This window comes from Pinus tabuliformis, chromosome 8, assembly GCF_031772625.1.
Source record: "Pinus tabuliformis cultivar Carrire ecotype Pingquan chromosome 8, CPIR1, whole genome shotgun sequence".
In the NCBI taxonomy this organism is placed as follows: Eukaryota; Viridiplantae; Streptophyta; class Pinopsida; order Pinales; family Pinaceae; genus Pinus; species Pinus tabuliformis.
This window is the reverse complement of record NC_142294.1, coordinates 856,588,008-856,607,513: the sequence shown is the minus strand read 5'-3', so window position 1 is coordinate 856,607,513 and position 19,506 is coordinate 856,588,008.

Below are 19,506 nucleotides of genomic sequence, written 5' to 3'. Positions count from 1 at the left end.
TCTGTAATTTCGGATGTCCAAGGTCTGAAATTTTGTCATGGGGTATCCCTCATAGTCTTCTCTCCAACCCCACAAGTTAGACCAATATTGAATTATTCAAGAAAGAGTTATGCCCAAACTCCCATGATGACTTGATTATATACTGGTTCCATTGAGAGAACTTGTACGAAGTGCCATGTGTCATTGTTCCGACCTTTGTCTCTTACAGTCCGTGCAATTTCAGTCACTTTTTATGCAATTCAAATCTGAGTTTTGGGGAGAAAGTTATGAGGATTTTCCCTAGATCACTTGTTTCAGATGGAATTCTGGAGCCTGAAAAAACCCTAACTTCCTCGGATCATATCTCCAAAAATATAGCGAACCAAGATATTAAATTCGTACGTGAAGTTCACCTAGATTTTGGATCCACGTGGTTGCAATTTCAGCTTCTGAAGCCTCGTATAAAAAAATTATAGCGAATATTCCAATATGACCTCTTTGAAGAAGTGAAACCCTAGAATCCAAAGCTCTAATACCAAATGTTATGCAACCAGCTCACAAAGCAGAAGAAAATATAGATCAATGACTTAAAAATTATCCACTTTGAGGGGAAAACCTCCTTCACATTACATAAATGAACAATTCTTGGCTGATACAAATGATAATACCTCCTTGCTATATATAGGAGTCTAAGGGGTCACAATATAATCAAAACCTACATAACAATAATAATATAAGGGCACGACAATAACAATAGTGGGGTTCTATGGGGAACAACAATAACAACATGAGGGATACATGAGCACAACAATAACAATATGGGGCTACACTAATAATAACGATAAAGGGAATACACTAGTATTATAGGGACCTAACGTTGTGGACAAATCAATCCAAAATTAACGGGTATGCAATCAAATGTCTTCATGTTGATGTAAAGAATCAATGTCAAGATGAATGTTGTTGATGTCAAAATTCTGGTTAAATTTATAAATCAAAACTTGTTGATGTAATGAGTAAAAATTCAATATGAACAATTAAAAGTGTTAGGGTCATGTCAAAGGTTGAGAGTTTACTAAAAAAAATTAGGTGCATGTTAGGGTTGCCCGAGACCCAAAAATTTAAATTTATAGTCAAGTCATTATGTGAGAAGTTGTTTGGTGTAGTGAAGCTTGTATAAATTCAAAGTCATTAATGGTGGAAAACTTAAGTTGAAATTCAGTCTTGTTAAGGTCAAGTCAAGTATTTAGAGATTATCATGTCATGAAAAATTTTAGTTGAAAGAATCTAGTGACATTTAGTCTAGCCAACTACTATCAAAAATTGGAGTCTATGTTGTAACTGGCCATTCAAACATTAGACAATGTTTTTAGGAATTATTGAATATCAATCAAAATATGATGAACACGTGAGAAATATTACGATGAATATCTTGGTGACAGAAGAATCAAAATTTGACAGATGATATGGCCAAAGCAAGATGAAAAAAAGAGGACAATAGAAAGAAGACAAATGAGGAATGATGAAGATGTTGACTCCACAACAAAGTAGATGATAAAGAAAAGTGTAATCAAGAAGAATATTAAAAGAGAAAATAGGAATTGGGTGGAAAGAAAAATCCCTACAATTATTGAAGCATGAAAAATGAAGAGTGGGGAGTAGATAAAACCTCAAAGAGAAGGTTTAAGGTGAATAAGGACCATAAATACCAAAAGACCAAGCTTTGGAGAAAGAGACAACCTAGGTGAGGTATCCAGCAAGGTGAAAAATGATTGCTAAAGAAGAAAGGCACATTAAGGCCTAAAGTGAAAGAGGGAAGAAGGTGAGCACATTGAAGCTCATAGGAATGGTTTAATAATAGAAAAATGTCACAGAAATGAAAAATAGATTTAGACTTTAGAGGAAGATGACAATGTAATCCATATGAAAAAATGTAAGAAGAATAAAGCATAATGCAGACTCGTAGACAAAGAAGTAGAAGATAGGGATAGTGAAGTAGTAGAAGCAAAAGAAGAGAAGCAAATGACAAAGGAATCATAAGAAATAACAAGGAAAAGGGAAATGATAAAATAAATTAGAAAAAAGAGAAAAATATATAAAGCACAAGGGGGAATAAGGAAGCAAAGCAAGGTAAGAATAAAGTGTCATGTGCAATAAATCTATGAAATTAACATCCATAAGGAGTGATCCTTAAATAATGTAATTTAATGATGGTCTTTGTCATATGCTTGTATAATGGCTAGATATTCTTAAGTTTAAATTTTGAAATTGTGCCTAAGTTAGTGATGATGTAAGCCTAATGAGTCAAGTATGTCCCCATTGAAAAGTTCATGGTTCTCTAAAAACCACATTGTAATGAATGGCTTGTGGTCAATTGAAGCCACTAATGTAATGGTGGTTTGTGGTCAACCAAAAACCACTTCTCATGAAATATCACATGATAAAGGAGATGAAGAGGTGGAAATTTAAAAGAAGAAGCTCTACATTGAGCAAAATCATTGATTTGAGGTAGTCCACACCTAAAAAAAAGTTGATCTTAGTGGTAAAGGAAGTCAGATAGATTGTGAGTAATGAAAAAGGGACTTGTGTTGAGGTTGTCATAGAGAAAATAAAATTGTGAAATAGAAGTTTACAAGATGAAAATTAGAGTGAAAAAGAACTCATGGACATGAGCCCGTCAAAAATATTATGTTCCTTGGTAGCCTAATCCAGGCCTATTGAGAGTATGGTTATGGGTAAGCCAAAAACCAAGGATGAGGATGAGGATGATGATGAGGGAGAATAAAAGGTATAGGTATGAAGACTCATGGTCAAATAATGGATGATGAACCATGTATGAGAAAGAGTTTCTTAGTGAACCGACAAATATAGTTGTTGGTGACCCATGTATTCTAGTGGATGGATAACAATGTTTGTATTTTGTGAGTATAAGTGAAGAAGGTTGAGAATGACAAAAGAAGAAGACCAAATGTCGTCAAAGGAAAAATATGTGAGAAAAGATGAAAGAAAAGGAACTAGTTCAAAGTACCAATGATAAAATAAATAATTGAATCAAGTATTCATGATGTGGGGGTATGAAGGAATAACTCCTACTCATGATAATGAATAATATCTAAATAATATCATGATTTGTAACGATCTAGACTAATTCTAGAATTCAATGTCTCTAGTAAAGATAAGGGGAAATGGGAGAAGTTAGGGGTGGAGATCAATTGAATGATTCATGAAAATATTTGAGGAGATATTGTGTTGAGATCAATGAGAAATTTAATAAGATAGTTATGCATTTAGCTAAACTAATTATCTAATTTTTTCATAGTTGTTATGGTTGCCTATTATTATATAAAGGGTCCATTTGTGCACTATATTGTAACACATGGGAATCATTTGATTAACAGAATTTCCCCTTTGGAGGTTTGGGAGCATATTTCCTAGTGTCCCTTGCTTTGCATAATTTTGTGTGTGTGTGTGTGTGTGTGTGCCACTCTAATGCATCATCAATGCACACCATGTACTAATTGTATTGGACCATAAAAAATGCCTATAAATAATAGCAATGGGAAATAATTTGAGAAAGAGGATTAGTAGTAATGTTATTCAATCAAAATTTTCTCAAACCTCCTAACCTTATAAGAATTCAATTTGATAGCATCACTTCCATCTATTTGTATAGTTTCCATCATTGGAAATATTTATCATCTTCTTGAGATTGGGAGAGAGAATTCTCGAGGACAATAAAGGACTTTCCTTCATAGACATGAAGTAGACTCGTTACCTTTACTTCTTCCTCTTTTGTTTCTCTTTCAAGGCCACCAAAACCTCATTCCATTGTTAATAAAGGAAATAGTTTACTTCCTACGAACTCTCATTTTTTTTTGTTTATATCTTGCTATATGCATGAAATTTTATCTTTTCTCCATTATGCAAACTTGGTTTATTTGAAAATAATCCTAAAATCTATTGTTATGTGGTAGTATGACAGTTATACCTCACAACATGATGCATTTTGTCTATTCACTTGGAAAAATTACACAAATAGATTGGAGGCTCATACTTGGTCTCTTACTTTCTATTTCTATTTCCTTGGTTGCTTGGAGATTTGTTTATCACTTGTGTTGTATTGCAAGTGACCATTATAGCCTGTCCATGGTATTGGATCATCATGTTTCACTTTATTTATAAGCTATATTTTCTTATTTTCATACACATCATGTCCACACGACTTTAAAAGAAATAATTACACAGACTTATATTTTTAATTTTACGTGATTCATGTATCTATGGATCACTTACCCATGTGAATTTGATTTTTGTAAAGTTTTGTTAGATTTTTTAATATGCTATTTAAGTGAAATTGTAACTTGTATTTACATGCATCTACTCATTTTCATACTCTAGCTTTGATTCATTTTTGTAAAGTAGATATCTCACCCAGATGGGTAAAAGGGCTAAAAGGAACTATAATTTATTTCCTTTACGACATGGGTGCCCATGAATTGGTTAGTTAATTTTGTGTTTATTATTCATAGGACTAGAAGTGAGTCATTATGTCAAAGTATGATCTCCACCTTATACTTTGTGTGATGTAGGTGGATCATAAATGCATAAATTATCGTCCATTTCCTTTGCTTCAGATTGTGCAAACACGAGGTTATTTAGGAAGAAGCATAACACACCCACACATGCACATGTATTATTTTTCTACAAGGTTTCCATTTACATATATTAATGAAATGACAAGTAAGGATCCCACGATATCTACACATTCCAATTTTATATATGTGATTGTTCACCTTTCACTTGCACACAACCCACTCACACACACCAAGTCCCTAGGGTTCCCATTGAAGAGTAGTATTCTCCTTGTGGTCATAAGTGATCTAGGAGGATAAAAAGATCAAAGGTATCTCAAGAACTTGTTCAAATCACACCTTAATTCAATGAGTTGGACCCATTGTCCCAACTGAAACCCTCTTCAAAAGAAGCTTTAATAACCAACTAAATTCCTCTATGAGGAGGCCAAAAAAAAAAATTATTCCATGTTAGGATTTTGGTTAGGCATCCAAATAACCCCCCCATAATAACTTTTCATTTGAGACATAAAAAGTCAAGCTTGAAAATCCTTTCCCCTTCCAGTGTTTAAAATGCCAAGGGAAGAGAGAAACTTGTGAAGGGGGTAATGCTTGGACCATAGATTTTATGAACCTCCTTGAGTCTCCCAACTCTTGTTAAAGGTTCCAAATCTATTGTTGACACCTAGAAACTGAGATTCCTCTACCTAAATTGCATGAAGGTATCCTAGTGACCAAACCCTTTGACATCTACCTTATAAGTGGTAGTCGTGGGAAGCTATTGCACATGAGTTAGACATTTTTTGGCTAATGGGAATGTTTCCAGTATCTTTGAGACATGCCCCTAGTACCCTCTAGGGAAACTGACTCATTCACATCTTTATTAGCTTTCTTCCAGTGGATTCATGCTCCACTATTGAAAGCTCTCATAAGGCCAGCAATTACTTTTCAGAGGAAGAATGCTAGCGATTATGGGATATTAGGCTCGTACTTTTTTATTTTTTCACATCAATATATTAAATAATTCCATATAATCAAAACATTATACTTTATAAACTGGAAAAAAATTCATATTGTGTCATCCATTGTACTTCACAAGTTTTTAGTTTGGGTATTTTCTTTGATTTGGGTACTTCTTGGCACCAACCCATCCATATTGAGCTTCCTTTATATTAATATTGTTCTCACCAAACACATATAATGGTTAGTCAAATGCCAATGCCAAATTTTACATACATGGATTCATTAAACATACCAATTATCCCAATGCACATGATGCTACTTGGCTACCCATTCAAACTAAATTCCATTCAAATTTCCAAATTTCAAGGAATCTAGGTGAATACCCAAATAACCATGTCATGACCTTTCATTTATGGTGTTATTTAAATAACATCATGGATTATACCATTAGGTTGAGACTTTTTCAATGCACCTTAACTGGCCCATCAACCAAGTGGTACATACATGAGAAGGTAGGAACTCATGTCACCTACACATCATTAGCCAATGCATTTTTCACCTTCTTTGAACTATCAGTTCATCATGATACTTGTTATAGACATTTTTGGACACTGCAACCCCAATCATAAATGTCCATAAACCAAGGGCTTTTAATTCCCTAAAAGTGTTGTTCCAACCTCTAAAATAACAAGGTCAACTGATTACATCTTCTCCCAAAAGTTCTCCATGAAAAACTGCTCAGAACTGGTCAAAACTGGACCATCTCACCTGATCAATGGTCACAGTGCGCTGCATCCCACCTAAATACTCACGGGAGGTGCGATGCATCTTGAAAATCCCTTCTATGGGGTGCGAAGCATCCTGAAAATCCCTTCTATGGGGTGCGATGGGCGAGAGTGGACAAATGGCAGGGTCAATCTGCAAGGTGGAGGATCATGGAATCTTCTAGAAACTTCTCCTGTGACACTTGCCTCTCTGCATTCGCCCAGGGATGAGTAAGAGATCATCAATCTCCAAGTGGAATCAAGAACTATCAGAGAGAGGACACTAATCAACTCTCAAAATTTGACTCACCCCCCTTGCAAACATCTATATATGGATCCCTCATCCCAGAGATCCAGAGGCTGGAATTTTGTATCTTGTAAGGAAGTGTTGTTGGTTTCTTGGTGCAATATCATAGTCTTGGGTCATCTAAGCTTTTCATGAGGTGAAGAATGGCTTTCTTGCTGAGAGGATGATGCTGGGTCAGAACAATTGGTTGTAATCCCCTTTGCTCTTTCTTGATTATCAATAATGCTATTCAAGTTTTCCTCCACATTCTTGTATGATTGATGTTATGTGCATTTGTGTGGTCAATATATATATGGTCCTATATTGTTTATGATAATAGATCTATGTTCTTGGATAGTGTTATGCTACTTTGATTCTACAGGTGCTCTGTGAAGCTGGGTAGACAAGGAAGCGAGTGGCAAAGATCTATCAGAAGGGAGAGGAATCGAGCAAGGAACCAAGCGCAAGACAGAGGTTGGTCTCCTTATTCCCCTCTTATCTATTTCTCATAAAGGAAAACGAAAGTAGTTTTAGTTTGTTTGTTTCTAAGGTAGCTACCAGCCTTAGTGGGACTAGCAGCTCTGCATAGACACTAGTTTTCCCGATAACAAAATGGCGACTCCATTGGGGAGCGAATAGATTGTTTGTTTATCTGCATTTGTTTACTTTATAAACTTACAGACGAAGCCTGAAGTTAAGCCAGCTAGCCTTCGAACTGCATTTGTTATGCAAGTACAAAGTAGATCAATGTTGCTTTAGTCTATCTCTGGGTTTTGTTTATGAACTGAACAATTGATTTACAAGCTCTCTAATTGCCCTTGTGGTGGCTCTAGTAACCTCTTTAGATCTACCCCTGTGATTGATTTACTGATTACAACTTGCTCGGCCTAAATCCCTGAACTGAGCTGCAAACGGTGACCCAGAACCCAGTTAAAGTCTCGTCCCTGGTCCAGCGCACTATCCATTCTGTGAATTCTAGATGCATCGCACTTCCCGAGTGTAGTAGGTGCGTTGCATCTCCAGTTCACTGTGTTACAGATGCGTTGATCAGACAAGGCCTTTCCTGCTCCTAGATTTGGTTTCTATGTTCACTCTTTTCAGCTCTATTGAAGAGTTTTGCCGCCTGTAGTCAGTACACCTCTATTGAAACCCCCTTTCTTGCCATTATTCCGCCTCTATTGTGCAAAGGACTATAAATGTTTTTATGTATTTTGAGCCATTTTCAGTTCTCTTTTACAAAGAAGTAGCGTAATCGTACTGTTGTTTCTTGATTTGAAAGTGTCGCAAGTGTCGTTTTCAGTCATAGAAGAGAATATGGTTGTTCTTGATAGTCGATTACATTGTTACTCTTGTATTTGATTTGAATTAGTAGTTTTTTCATGTGTAGAAAGCAAGTTTTCATTTCCAAGTCGCAAAGTGTCGTCATTGTCCTCATTTTGTCCTGAAAAGAAACTTGTTAGTAACGTCGCTTTGAAAAATAATTCAGATTTGCGCTTAGCTTTCTTTTTATCATTCACATATTAAGAAGGCTGAAAACAAATACATGCACGTGCATTTGCATTTAGACTATTTGTTGGTTTGATTTAGGACAGTGCATATAGTGTGTGCTCTCTGCTCTATGTTGAAAGAACTCCATCTCTCTTTCCTTAGTAGCTAGGATTTTCATTGCAAAAAGAATATTAAACGACTGTTTATCATCTTAGATTGCATTTTAGGAATTGTACATCTACATCATGCGGTGAACTTGAAAGGAAAATTTCTTAAGCAAGATCAACTGTAAAATAGATTTAATGAATCTAAAAACGCTTTGGAACCTAACGCACAACATCTAGATGTCTAGGATAGAGACGTATTCCGGCGTCGTAAAGCCTGGTAACTTTTCTTCTCATTATTGGTTGGGTGATTCCTCCACCTTGAGACGATAAGTGCCAGTATAGACTTATGCTCCCACGTACCGTCGAGTATATATTGGGAGACCACAATAGGCTTTATCCTTTATCCATAGGAAGCCGTGTCTACCGCCCTATCGATCGCAATGCACTGAACACAGCATTCGGGAAGATTGACTGTCGTACCGTAAAAAGTATTCTGCAGTTTTGCGATTGGTTTGGTAATCCCTCTGTCTAGATTTTCAGAGTAGTCCCTTTCATTCCTTTTTAGACTCCTTAAAGGAAAAGGTCCATCTGAGCACTTGTCACTTCAGGCTCATTAAAAATCGAAGGCGACTAGAGTCATCTTTTGTTTTTTCTCGACTCTTAAAAATTGAAAAAACAAGTTGTGTCAAAGCATCTAAAATTTATTTTAATCGGAATAAATATCACCTTTCCTACGTTGGTCTTAGGTTGAGAAAAATGGAGTCCACCAACCAAGGAGTTCCCCTTGGAGGAAATCCTAGTCCCTTCTCCTCTTGGGGAGATGTTGGTGCGCCCCATATGGCCACATTGTCGCTTCCAGGATTGACAATCGGCTTGCCCGTATGGCTCTTCTCAACCTCTGTCGTTCAGAACACCGTGATTCCTGAACAATCTAGTCAGAAACTAAACGATACCAGAGTTACCCCCCAACCCTCTACTTCATCCAATTCTTCCTCTCCTCCTTCCTCTTCGCTTGATGAAGATGGTAAGGCCAAAAATCAAGTAACCGAGAAGAAGAAGGAGAAGAAGAAGAAAGAGAAGAAGAAGAAGGAACCAAAGGCGAAAAGGGGCAACCAAGCATCGTCTAGCGAAAATCCACACACTGCACCGACCAGGCCTAAATCTCCATGTGTCATTTGCAAAGGAGACCACTATCATCGGGATTGTCCTTGCATCCCTCGGATATTAAGGGACTGGTCTCCTCGTTTGCACAATCCAGTGTCGTCAACCTCTGATGATCATGTTGAAAGTACATCGTCAACTAGTGAAAGTGAAGCCCCTGGACAAAAAGGAAAATGTGAATTTCCTTATAAACTGTGTGAAGGCGATCATACCATCCACCGTTGTCCCTTCTCAGATGAGGCTAAAAGAGTTTTAGACGACCATCCGGTTTCACCATTACGGCTTCCTCCTGGATATAAGAAGCTCTTACCGAGTTCGTCACTAGTTGAAAATCCGGCTGACACACCCTTGTGGTCGGCCGAAGCGTCTATCATTGAAGATAAACCATATGAATCCACACCAGACGAAAGTCAAAAGGTCGAGGCGGCAATTGACCCGGTCTTGCCTTCAGAGGATCCATCTTCAGATGATACAGTCACCAAAGAGAATAAGAACGACACCGTTCAAATTCTCTTCGTAAGCACAGACTCCGATGAACATGGGGGCAATCTACCTGTTCCTTTACGCAGGAAGGAAGTTCGTCAGAGTCATATCCATCCATTTATTCGGTCCCACCTCCAAGCAACCTGGTTGTTTCCTTCGATTGGAATCTACTAGGCAGACCCCGTTTACCGGCTATTGTACCATTTCGAATCATTGCTCAAATATATAAAATGGTCATGGCCGGTACCATCATAGATGAAGGGGCTTCTGTGAGTATCCTTTCCTCAACTGCTTGGAAAGCGCTTGGTTCACCATCGCTTTTGCCTGAGATAAGAAATCTAACAGGCTTTGACAAAGGAACCAGTCGACCATTAGGGATCCTTCCCAATGTGCCGATAACATTGAGAAGGAAAATTGTTCACATGAATGTAATGGTAGTCCAAGGACCCCTAGATTATAATCTACTCCTTGGACGGGACTATATTTATTGCATGGGAGCCATTGTCTCCTCACTCTTTAGAGTAATGTGGTTTCCGCATGAAGGAAGAGTGGTCAAGCTCGTAGACCAGATTTCATTCCCCGGTTCACACATAGCAAATAGTCATATACCATCCCTGAATGGTCTTTTCACGCAAGGGATGTCTCATCAATCCCCAGTCCGTCCACCTAATGAGCGCGAGTGATTCGAAGGACATGACTGAAACCCAGGGGGCATGCACCCTGGTCTGCTTTGGCAAGAAAACTTCAGGTATAGGGTAGGTTTCCACAAAGGATATATGACTAGTTTATGAGATTAAACTGGAATAAGACTCCTCCGTCAAATTTATGTGAGTGGAGGCATCTACGCCACTCACCTTTGTCTATTTCGGTAGACATCACCGAGGAAGTGTTTTATCCGCAGTACGGATAGAACAATCTTTGGTAACTTGGAAATTTTTCGCTATACCTGGGGGCATGCAAACCTTTTGTGTTAAAATTGGCAACCAGGGAAAAACTTCATGTGGGTCATTTTTATTCATGGCTGATAATATTTTTATTAGATTCCTCTCACTAAGAGGTGTAGGATTGATATAAAGATCATCCAATTCCGATAAGTATTCATGGAGATATGAATTTATCTTGATTATGGAATTATTATGAAGCTGACCTACAATTCATGTAGGCTCAGAAGCCCAACAGTCGCATCTATTCACCCACCAACATTGTGTATAAATATAAGAGGACTTTTCCTCATTTGGACTCACTCATCTCATCACATCTCTCTCTCTCTCTCTACTACGCAGAAATGAGTCTCTTCTCTATTGCGCTGAAATGGGTCTCTCTCTCACACATGTGAAGTCGGAAGCTGTTGAATTTGAAGCTGCAACTTTAGAAGTAAAGATTGACTTGCGTGGCCTAGAATATCTCCTCTTTGGAACTACGTTGTAGGTTCATCTGAACCTCCTCTGAAAGCCGCAACTTTTGGTGGTGGAATGAAGTCAATCCGATGAATGGTTTGCAAGATATCGACTGCCCTAGTTTGAAGCCAGAAACTACTGAAACTGAAGTTGCAACTACAGAAGTAAAGATTGACCTGCGTGGCATAGAAGATCTCCTCTTTGGAACTGCACTGTAGGTTCATCTGAACCTCCTCTAGAAGCCAAAACTTTTGGTGGTGGAATGAAGTCAATCCGACGGTCGATTTATGAGATATGGTCTGCCCTAGTTTGATAATGAAGCCGCTAATGTTGATGCTGCTGATCTTTTTTGTCGATCATTTAAATGTTCTATCTGCAATTTACTTTATGTACGTGTGATTGCTAATCTTTGGAATATAATAAGGAAAAGGAGTAAACTGTTATAAGCATAGAACATACCATAACTTAACATGGTATCGGAGCTGAGGTAAACAAAGCCCGAGCAAGAGCAAGAGCAATCATTGAAGAGAAGATTGGCAAGGCTATTCTAAAAGAACTATGGGGTCCTCAACACTCTTTCCTGCTGAAGACAAGCTCCGTGAGAAAGCTGACTATCACGGATGGAAGATGTCTATCGATCTGACCCTTGAGAATCAAGGAGTGTTGGATCATGTGAGAGGCAATATTGTTGAGCCTCCATCAAATGCATCTGCTGCTGCCTGGAACAAATGAAAAAATGGAGAAGTCAAAACAATAGAAGATCATCCGGGACTCTATCGACAAGCACTTGGTGGCCTACATCTCTGAACTGGACACCTCCAAGGAAATCTATGATAGACTGGTGAGTTTATTTAAAGTAATGATGCAAATAAAGTTTTGTTCCTTAGAAATAAGCTGAGGGAAATCAAGAAGGGTAAAGATGAAAGTATGCAAGCATACTTCTTAAGAATCACCGAGATCAAGAATGATATCCTATCTATTGGGGAAACTATTACTGACAGAGAAATGGCACTCACAACTCTTGGAGGATTGCCATTTGAATGGTATGTGTTCAAGACTACTCTTTTGAACTATAATGTAATTCCTGGTTTCGAGGAATTAATGGCTAGATGCATTCAAGAAGAAACAAGGGAAGAAGTGCAAGAAATGCCCATGCCTAAAGGTCCTCCTGCTGCCTTTTCTTCTCATGCAAAGAAAAGAAATAATTCCGGGACTAAATCAAAAGGAAAGGCTAGACCTAAGGGTGGAAGAAAAGGACGATGTTACATCTGCGATAAAGCAGGTCACTATGCAAGGGAGTGCCCTAATAGAAAGGACTCACATCGGGACGATGATCAAAATCCCTCTGATGGCAAATCAAAGGAATGACAAATTCAACAACAAAGGTAAGAGGAGAGCTGGGAATCAAGGAAGAGGACAAGCATTCAAGAAGGCTAGAAATTATAGGATGTATTAAATGCACCTGACCTAAAAAGGAACCTAGTGTCCATCTTGGCAATGGAAGACAGAGGCTACAAGGTAACCTTCAGCAATGGAAAGGTACATATATGGAAAAATAATGTTAAAGATTCCTTTACTCTTGGGTTTAGTGTTGATTCATTATATCAGGTCGATGGAAGTCCACTAGGTGTCATGTCTTGTGACACAACTCTTTAGTCCGAACTTTGGCATCGGAGGTTTGCCCACCTTCATTACAAAGCTCTACCCAATGTAAGATAGATGGTAACAGGGATGCCCGAATTCCAAGTAGAGAAAGAAGGTGTATGTCCGGGATGTGCCAAAGGAAAGCTCAAAAGGGGACCATTCCCCTCAAGCCAAAGCAAGACCTCTGATATATTACAATTGGTTTACTCAGGCATACATGAGGTTGGCATTAAGAGGGAGACTACTACACCACATACTCCTGAGCAGAATGGTGTGGTGGGAAGGAAGAACCACACGATGATGGAAGTTGTCCGGGCCATGCTACATGATCAAAGACTTCCAAAGTTTCTATGGGCTGAAACTACAATCATCGCCGTATATGTACAAAATCGATGCCCTCATCAAGCATTGGGTTCCTAAACTCCTGAAGAAATGTTCACCACTGGTCAAAGGGAAGTCGTGATTATTCATGATGTCACCTTTGACAAAGATATGGCTCTCAGCAAGGTGGACAATCTGCTGACTTTGAGTAGCTCTCAAGAAGCCGACACCAGGGAACCGAAAGAAAAGGATGATGAATCAATGCCTGATGTAGAAGAAGCCATGGATCCGATTGATCCTCATCCACATGAGCCTTCCTCTTCTAGGAAGAGGCCTTCATGGCTTAGGGGGATACTTGATGTTGGTACCATCCTATGACCTCCTTTTTCCTCCTAAAACATATCATTTGCCTACTTCTTTCCATCATATATCTCTTAGATCCCTTGAAAATTGATTAGTTAATAGTCCTATAGTTATTAAAATGCATTGAAATTGATTTAGGAGTTTTATGTTAAAGAATTAGGAATTTTTGGTAAAATGGCTACAGGAAGTTCCAACATCCAGTAATTGGTTCATTGTTTGACATGTGGCATTACAGCTGGGCTAGAGAGAAGGGTAGGGATGAAAAGTAGAATGTCCAAGCATGGACGAATACCTATCCTACAGCATAATCGACCCTCCTACATGCGCGGTCAACAATGGTCAAAGTATAGCATGTTGGCGACAAAGGCAGCAACAGCAAAGCACTCTAAATTGATTTAGTTTTGTTCCTTTTTGAAATCAGTTTAGGATAGAAACATTTTAAAAATCTCGACATGATAAAAGCGGCAACAGCCATATCATGAATGTACATTCGTTTTCGAAATGTAAGGGTTGTAAAAACATATGTAAATACAGTTCTGAGTAGTCAATGTTTTGGTTATCATTGTATCGTTTGAAAACAGAGTTTGAACTTAATATCAAGGACACGGTTGCAGTTACAATCTTTGTCTTGTTGCACTGATTTTATAATCGGTTGATCATAGTCCAGTATACCTTTGGAACGCGGACGGGCCCTGCGTTAAACTGGTATATTGTTATTTCCTTTCCATTCGAAACTTAGGGTATTACATGACATGCACAGTAATTAGAATTGGTTGTTGATTTCCATAGAATGCGTATGGTTTATGTTTATGATAGCGCTTGAACAGTTCATCATTGGGATCGTGAATCGTATCCTTTAAGGGATTCGATCCTTTGTTGTCTTTTAAAGCAATGTCATGAACTCTGCTTTCATTTCAAATTATGTTTATAATTTCCATATGTCTTTATCTTGCATGAATATTAGTGAATGCTGAGTATTTGCTGAACAGGGGTTTCGTGCATGGTGTCTCTGTAAGGAGATTGAAATCTTGGTTTGAAGTGATACACAGTGTTTTAATTTGATAAATGAATTGAGTGACAGTGTGGTAATTAGGTAGATTAACTGAGTGACCTAAGTGTTTGGGTGATAGGTAACATATCTCAATCTTCCGTAAAGAAGTCATGTGACCTACCATCATAACCACTTAGCTAATAATCCTTTATGTCTATATACTTTAGACGCATGCCTCTAAGTCTACGCATCCTGGTCGATAATAAATATAGCCTAGTCTAGCACCCTAGATAGGACACTACATTTTGGCGCCATTTCCGGGGAGGCGTACTTAAAGGATTTAAAAAGAAAAAAAAATCAATAAACAAAAACAAGCAAAAACACAGTTAGAAATCATGTTCATTTATGCCTAGATTTAGAGACAGTCAGGGTAGATTCGTAAAAACCCCCCACCATCTACGGAAATTCAGTGTACGGCAATTCATTTGAACATGCATTAGAGAACCTTGAGAGAGTTTTGAAAAGATGTATTGAAGCTAATCTGTCCCTCAGCAATGAAAAGTGCTTTATGATGTTAAACAAAGGGATAGTGTTAGGCCACTATATTTCTTTTCAAGGCATCAAGGTTGACCCAGCAAAGATCCATATCATTGTTGATTTGCCAATTCCACAGAATCAAAGAGAGGTAAGAAGTTTCCTTGGGTACGCAAGCTATTACAGAAGGTTTATTGAACATTTTAGTAAAATAGCTTTACCTTTGTTTAAACTTCTAACAAAATATGTACTTTTCAACTGGAATGAGAACTGCCAACAAGCATTCGAACTACTCAAAAAGAAGTTATCAACCGCACCAGTCTTGGGAGGGCCTAATTGGAGCCTACCATTTCATATCTTTATAGATGCATCTGACACTGTAGTGGGTGCCTCATTAGGCCAAAAATAGGAATCTTATAATTATGCCATTTATTTCATTAGCAAAAATCTAACACCCGCAGAGTTAAACTACATAATCACAGAAAAGGAAACACTTGCCATCATATATGCTGTGAATAAATTCTGACATTATATAACTGGTTATGAGGTCTTTGTACATACTGATCATTCTGCCATTAGACATTTAATGAATAAACCAATAACTAGTGGCAGAGTTACCAGATGGTTATTATTGTTACAGGAATTTAACATCACAGTGTTAGATAGACCAGGTAAAGAGAATCAGGTGGCAGATTTTCTTTCTAGACTGCAAAATCCAGGTGAGGTTGTTCCTGTTGAAGATTCTTTTCCAGATGAAAATTTATTTGCAATTTCCATAGTAAATCCTTGGTATGCTGATTTGGCCAATTATTTGTCTACAGAAAGGACACCTCCACACTTTACTGCAAAGGAAAAGAAGAGACTAGTCAAACAAAGTGCTAGATATTCATGGCTTAATGGCGATTTATTTTACACTGGTTATGATATGATCATTAGAAGATGTGTAAGAAATGATGAGGTAATTCATATTTTAAAATCTTGCCATGATGAACCGTGTGGTGGGAATTTTGCAGCTAAGCGGACAGCATTCAAAGTTCTTACTCTTGGATAATACTGGCCATCCATTTTCAAGGATGCCAAGAAGTATGTGAAGAGTTGTGATAGCTGCCAAATAATGGGAAGGCCAACAGCTACAGACGAGATGCCCCTTCATCCCCAAGTTCACCTAGAGCCATTTGACAAATGGGCTCTAGACTTTATAGGACCCATTAACCCAACCTCCAATGGTAAGAAGTACATCTTAGTATGTACTGATTACGTCACAAAGTGGGCTGAAGCAAAAGCACTGGTTAGAGCCACCGAACACACAGTGGTAAATTTCCTTTTTGAAGAAATTTTTGTAAGGTATGGAGTACCAAGGGAAATAGTGACTGATCAAGGTACTCAATTCACATCAAAGCTAGTGAAGGACATCACAGACAAATACCAAATCAGGCATAGGAAAAGTACCCCTTACCATCCACAGGCCAATGGGCAGGTGGAATCCACAAACAAAACTTTGGAAGGGATCATTACTAAAACTGTGGCAATGAACAGAAATAATTGGGAAGAGAAGCTCAAAGATGCACTCTGGGCTTACCGAATTACGTGGAAGGATACTACAGGATTTACACCATATCAGTTGGTGTACGGCAAAGAGGTAATGCTTCCTATTGAGTTTCAAATACATACTTTTAAACTGGCTGCAGATTTGCAAATTGACTTGGACCAAGCACAACAAGAAAGAATTCAGCAGTTGAACCAGCTGGATGAAATGAGGCAGCAAGCAGAGGAAACCACAATCCTCATGCAAAAACAAAGGAAGCAGTGGCATGATGCACATATCAAGAAGAAGCAGTTCAAGGAAGGTGATTGGGCTTTACTTTTTGACTCTAAATTCAGAGATCATAAAGCCAAGTTTACCACCCATTGGATGGGCCCATACCAAATTATTCAGGCTTACGTCAATGGTTCAGTAAAGCTCAAAACTATTGATGGAGAAGGTCATTCCTTTACTGTCAATGGTCATCACCTAAAACTATACACCAAGCCCATCAGCAAGCAAGATTTTCTCCAAACAGTATCTCAACAAAGAGAGGTTGAGATACTGCAGCCCTCAGCTGCTGTATCCCTACCTTAGTTCATTTCCTTTCAATTTAGAAATTCAAAAAGAAAATTAAAAAAAAAAAACAAAACAAAAACTAAAAGATATATAAAAAATAATAAAAAATATATATATAATAACAATGGGTTAGATGTGAAAACCAGTCTCTGGCACACTCTAACCCCGAATTCTTACTTGAAAACCAATTCATTGGCGGGTAAGAATTCTCTTTCTTTTGTTCACTGTTTGATTTATCAACTGAGTAATGACTTGAGGACAAGTCAAAACTTTAGTCGGGGAGAGAAGCATCAGCATTTTTTTCTCTTATCTCTCCATTGTAAATTCTTAAAGATTTCTTATCTCATATCCTCACTGTAAATTTCCAAAGCAGTTTGTTCCAGCATTCCAAATTTCAATAAAGAAGTTGTTTTGTCATTGTTTTATCTCAGAGGGACCTGGTTATAAACATTATGCAGGGGGGCCTGTTCTGTCCAGAAGACCATGCTACCAACACCAGCAGTAATGGGACCTGTTTAAGACACATAAAAGGGACCTGTTAAGAGACTTACTTCAGGGCTACTTCAACAAAGTTTCATCAAGTTTCTACAAGGATTCACAGGTTGCTGGGCACCAAGACTCCATTAAATACCCAAGCTCAAGGAACCTATATACATATAAGGAGCTGCATGAACATCTTCAAGATTTCAGAGGGACCTGTTGCATTTGAATCTATCTCAGGGGACCTGTGATGAACAGCAAAGAATAGTCAAAAGAGACTAGTCCTACTCAGCATGCCAATGCAACAACAACCAACAAAAGTGTAATATGTTCCTTATTCTTAACATTTAATTTCTTAGATTAATTTTTAATGTTAAATTTAATGACTGTGACTGTTATGATCGATTTCAAGGGCACTACATTTTCCATCATCCCTTATCTCACTGTTAATTCTTATCATCTTTCATACCCCAACCTATTTCATACTTCTAAATCCATTACCCCTTTTCATATCAACCTTGTTATGCCAATCGCACCCTACAGTCATACCAACATCTTCCATTTGGCCGAGTACCAATAGAAACAGGACACGTGGTGGATTGTGTTTTTTAAAAAAAAGGAAAGAAACAAATGTTAAAGCGGGCCTATTCATTGTATTCCACACGGCCGAATTATGATTCCACCACCCGACGTAGCCAAATGATTCAGAGGACTCCCTGAAATCATACCCCAGTATTGCATATACGCTTCCAGCGCTCCTATGATGACATCTATACAAGCGGTACAGCCATTCCTCTGTTCCAAAAGATGAATACGCTATGAAGTAAGTGTAGTGGTTATTTCACCATCATTCTCAGTTATTTTACGCTGGCATTTGACTCCCGTGACTTCCACAGTAAGGATTGAAAGCAGTGAGCGCCACAAGAGGGAAATATAACCATTCGGGTTCGACTCCCACCAAAGTCACAAGACAGTCGACCGAGCATCATACTGGATATTAAGGGAGCGACACCACCAGGTAATAAATTGAAATTTCTTTGTTGAAATTGATAGAGCACGACCCTCTGCCAAAATGACCAATAGGGTCGAGCCGAGCATGTTCGACAGTTCTCAATATCATGAAGATTGCATTTCAATTCTCAGAGAGATATAGTGGTTGCCCTTTTTAGAGAAATTTCATGGAAGTAATGAAGAGGTTACCAAACAATTCACTTTCACATTCAATGGAGAGAAAGCCCTGATAGGTAACTTCTCATTCAGGGTTTCAGAGGACACCATAGCCCAGTCAATAGGGATTAGCCCAGAAGGGGAGAAGTACTTTAAGACAAAGCAATTTAAAGAGAAGTCGTGGACTCAATTTACGTCTAGATCCAGAGTCTCATCAGTTAACTGGAAGAAAGGTGTCCCAAGGAGTTGGTTGATGCATCCCTGGGACGAGATGGTCTATATTCTCCAAAAATTCGTAACCTGCGAAGGCCGTTATAGTATTGTCTATCTATACCATATTAAATTACTGCTACACTTGAAAAGGCAGTGTGTTATCAGTCTACCATACTTTCTATTACAAAGCCTAACCAAGATGTCGAAGACCATCCAAAAGCAGAAGGGAAATGAAGACAAGAGCCTATATCACTTTGGCTTAATTAAAATTCTTATTGAGCATGAATTGCAGAGAAGAGGGAAACCGTGGAAGGAGTTCTTAGCTGCTAATCAAATTAAAGATGAGGAAGACAAAGAAGAACTGCAGGAGAACTCAGGTTTCATGAAGGATATCGATGAAGAGATCCCAGTATCCAAAGCAAGCAAGGTACCTCCACCTGTGAGTAGCATAAGGACTAGGAAAATGAGAAAAGAAGATGCTTAGAAGGCAGAG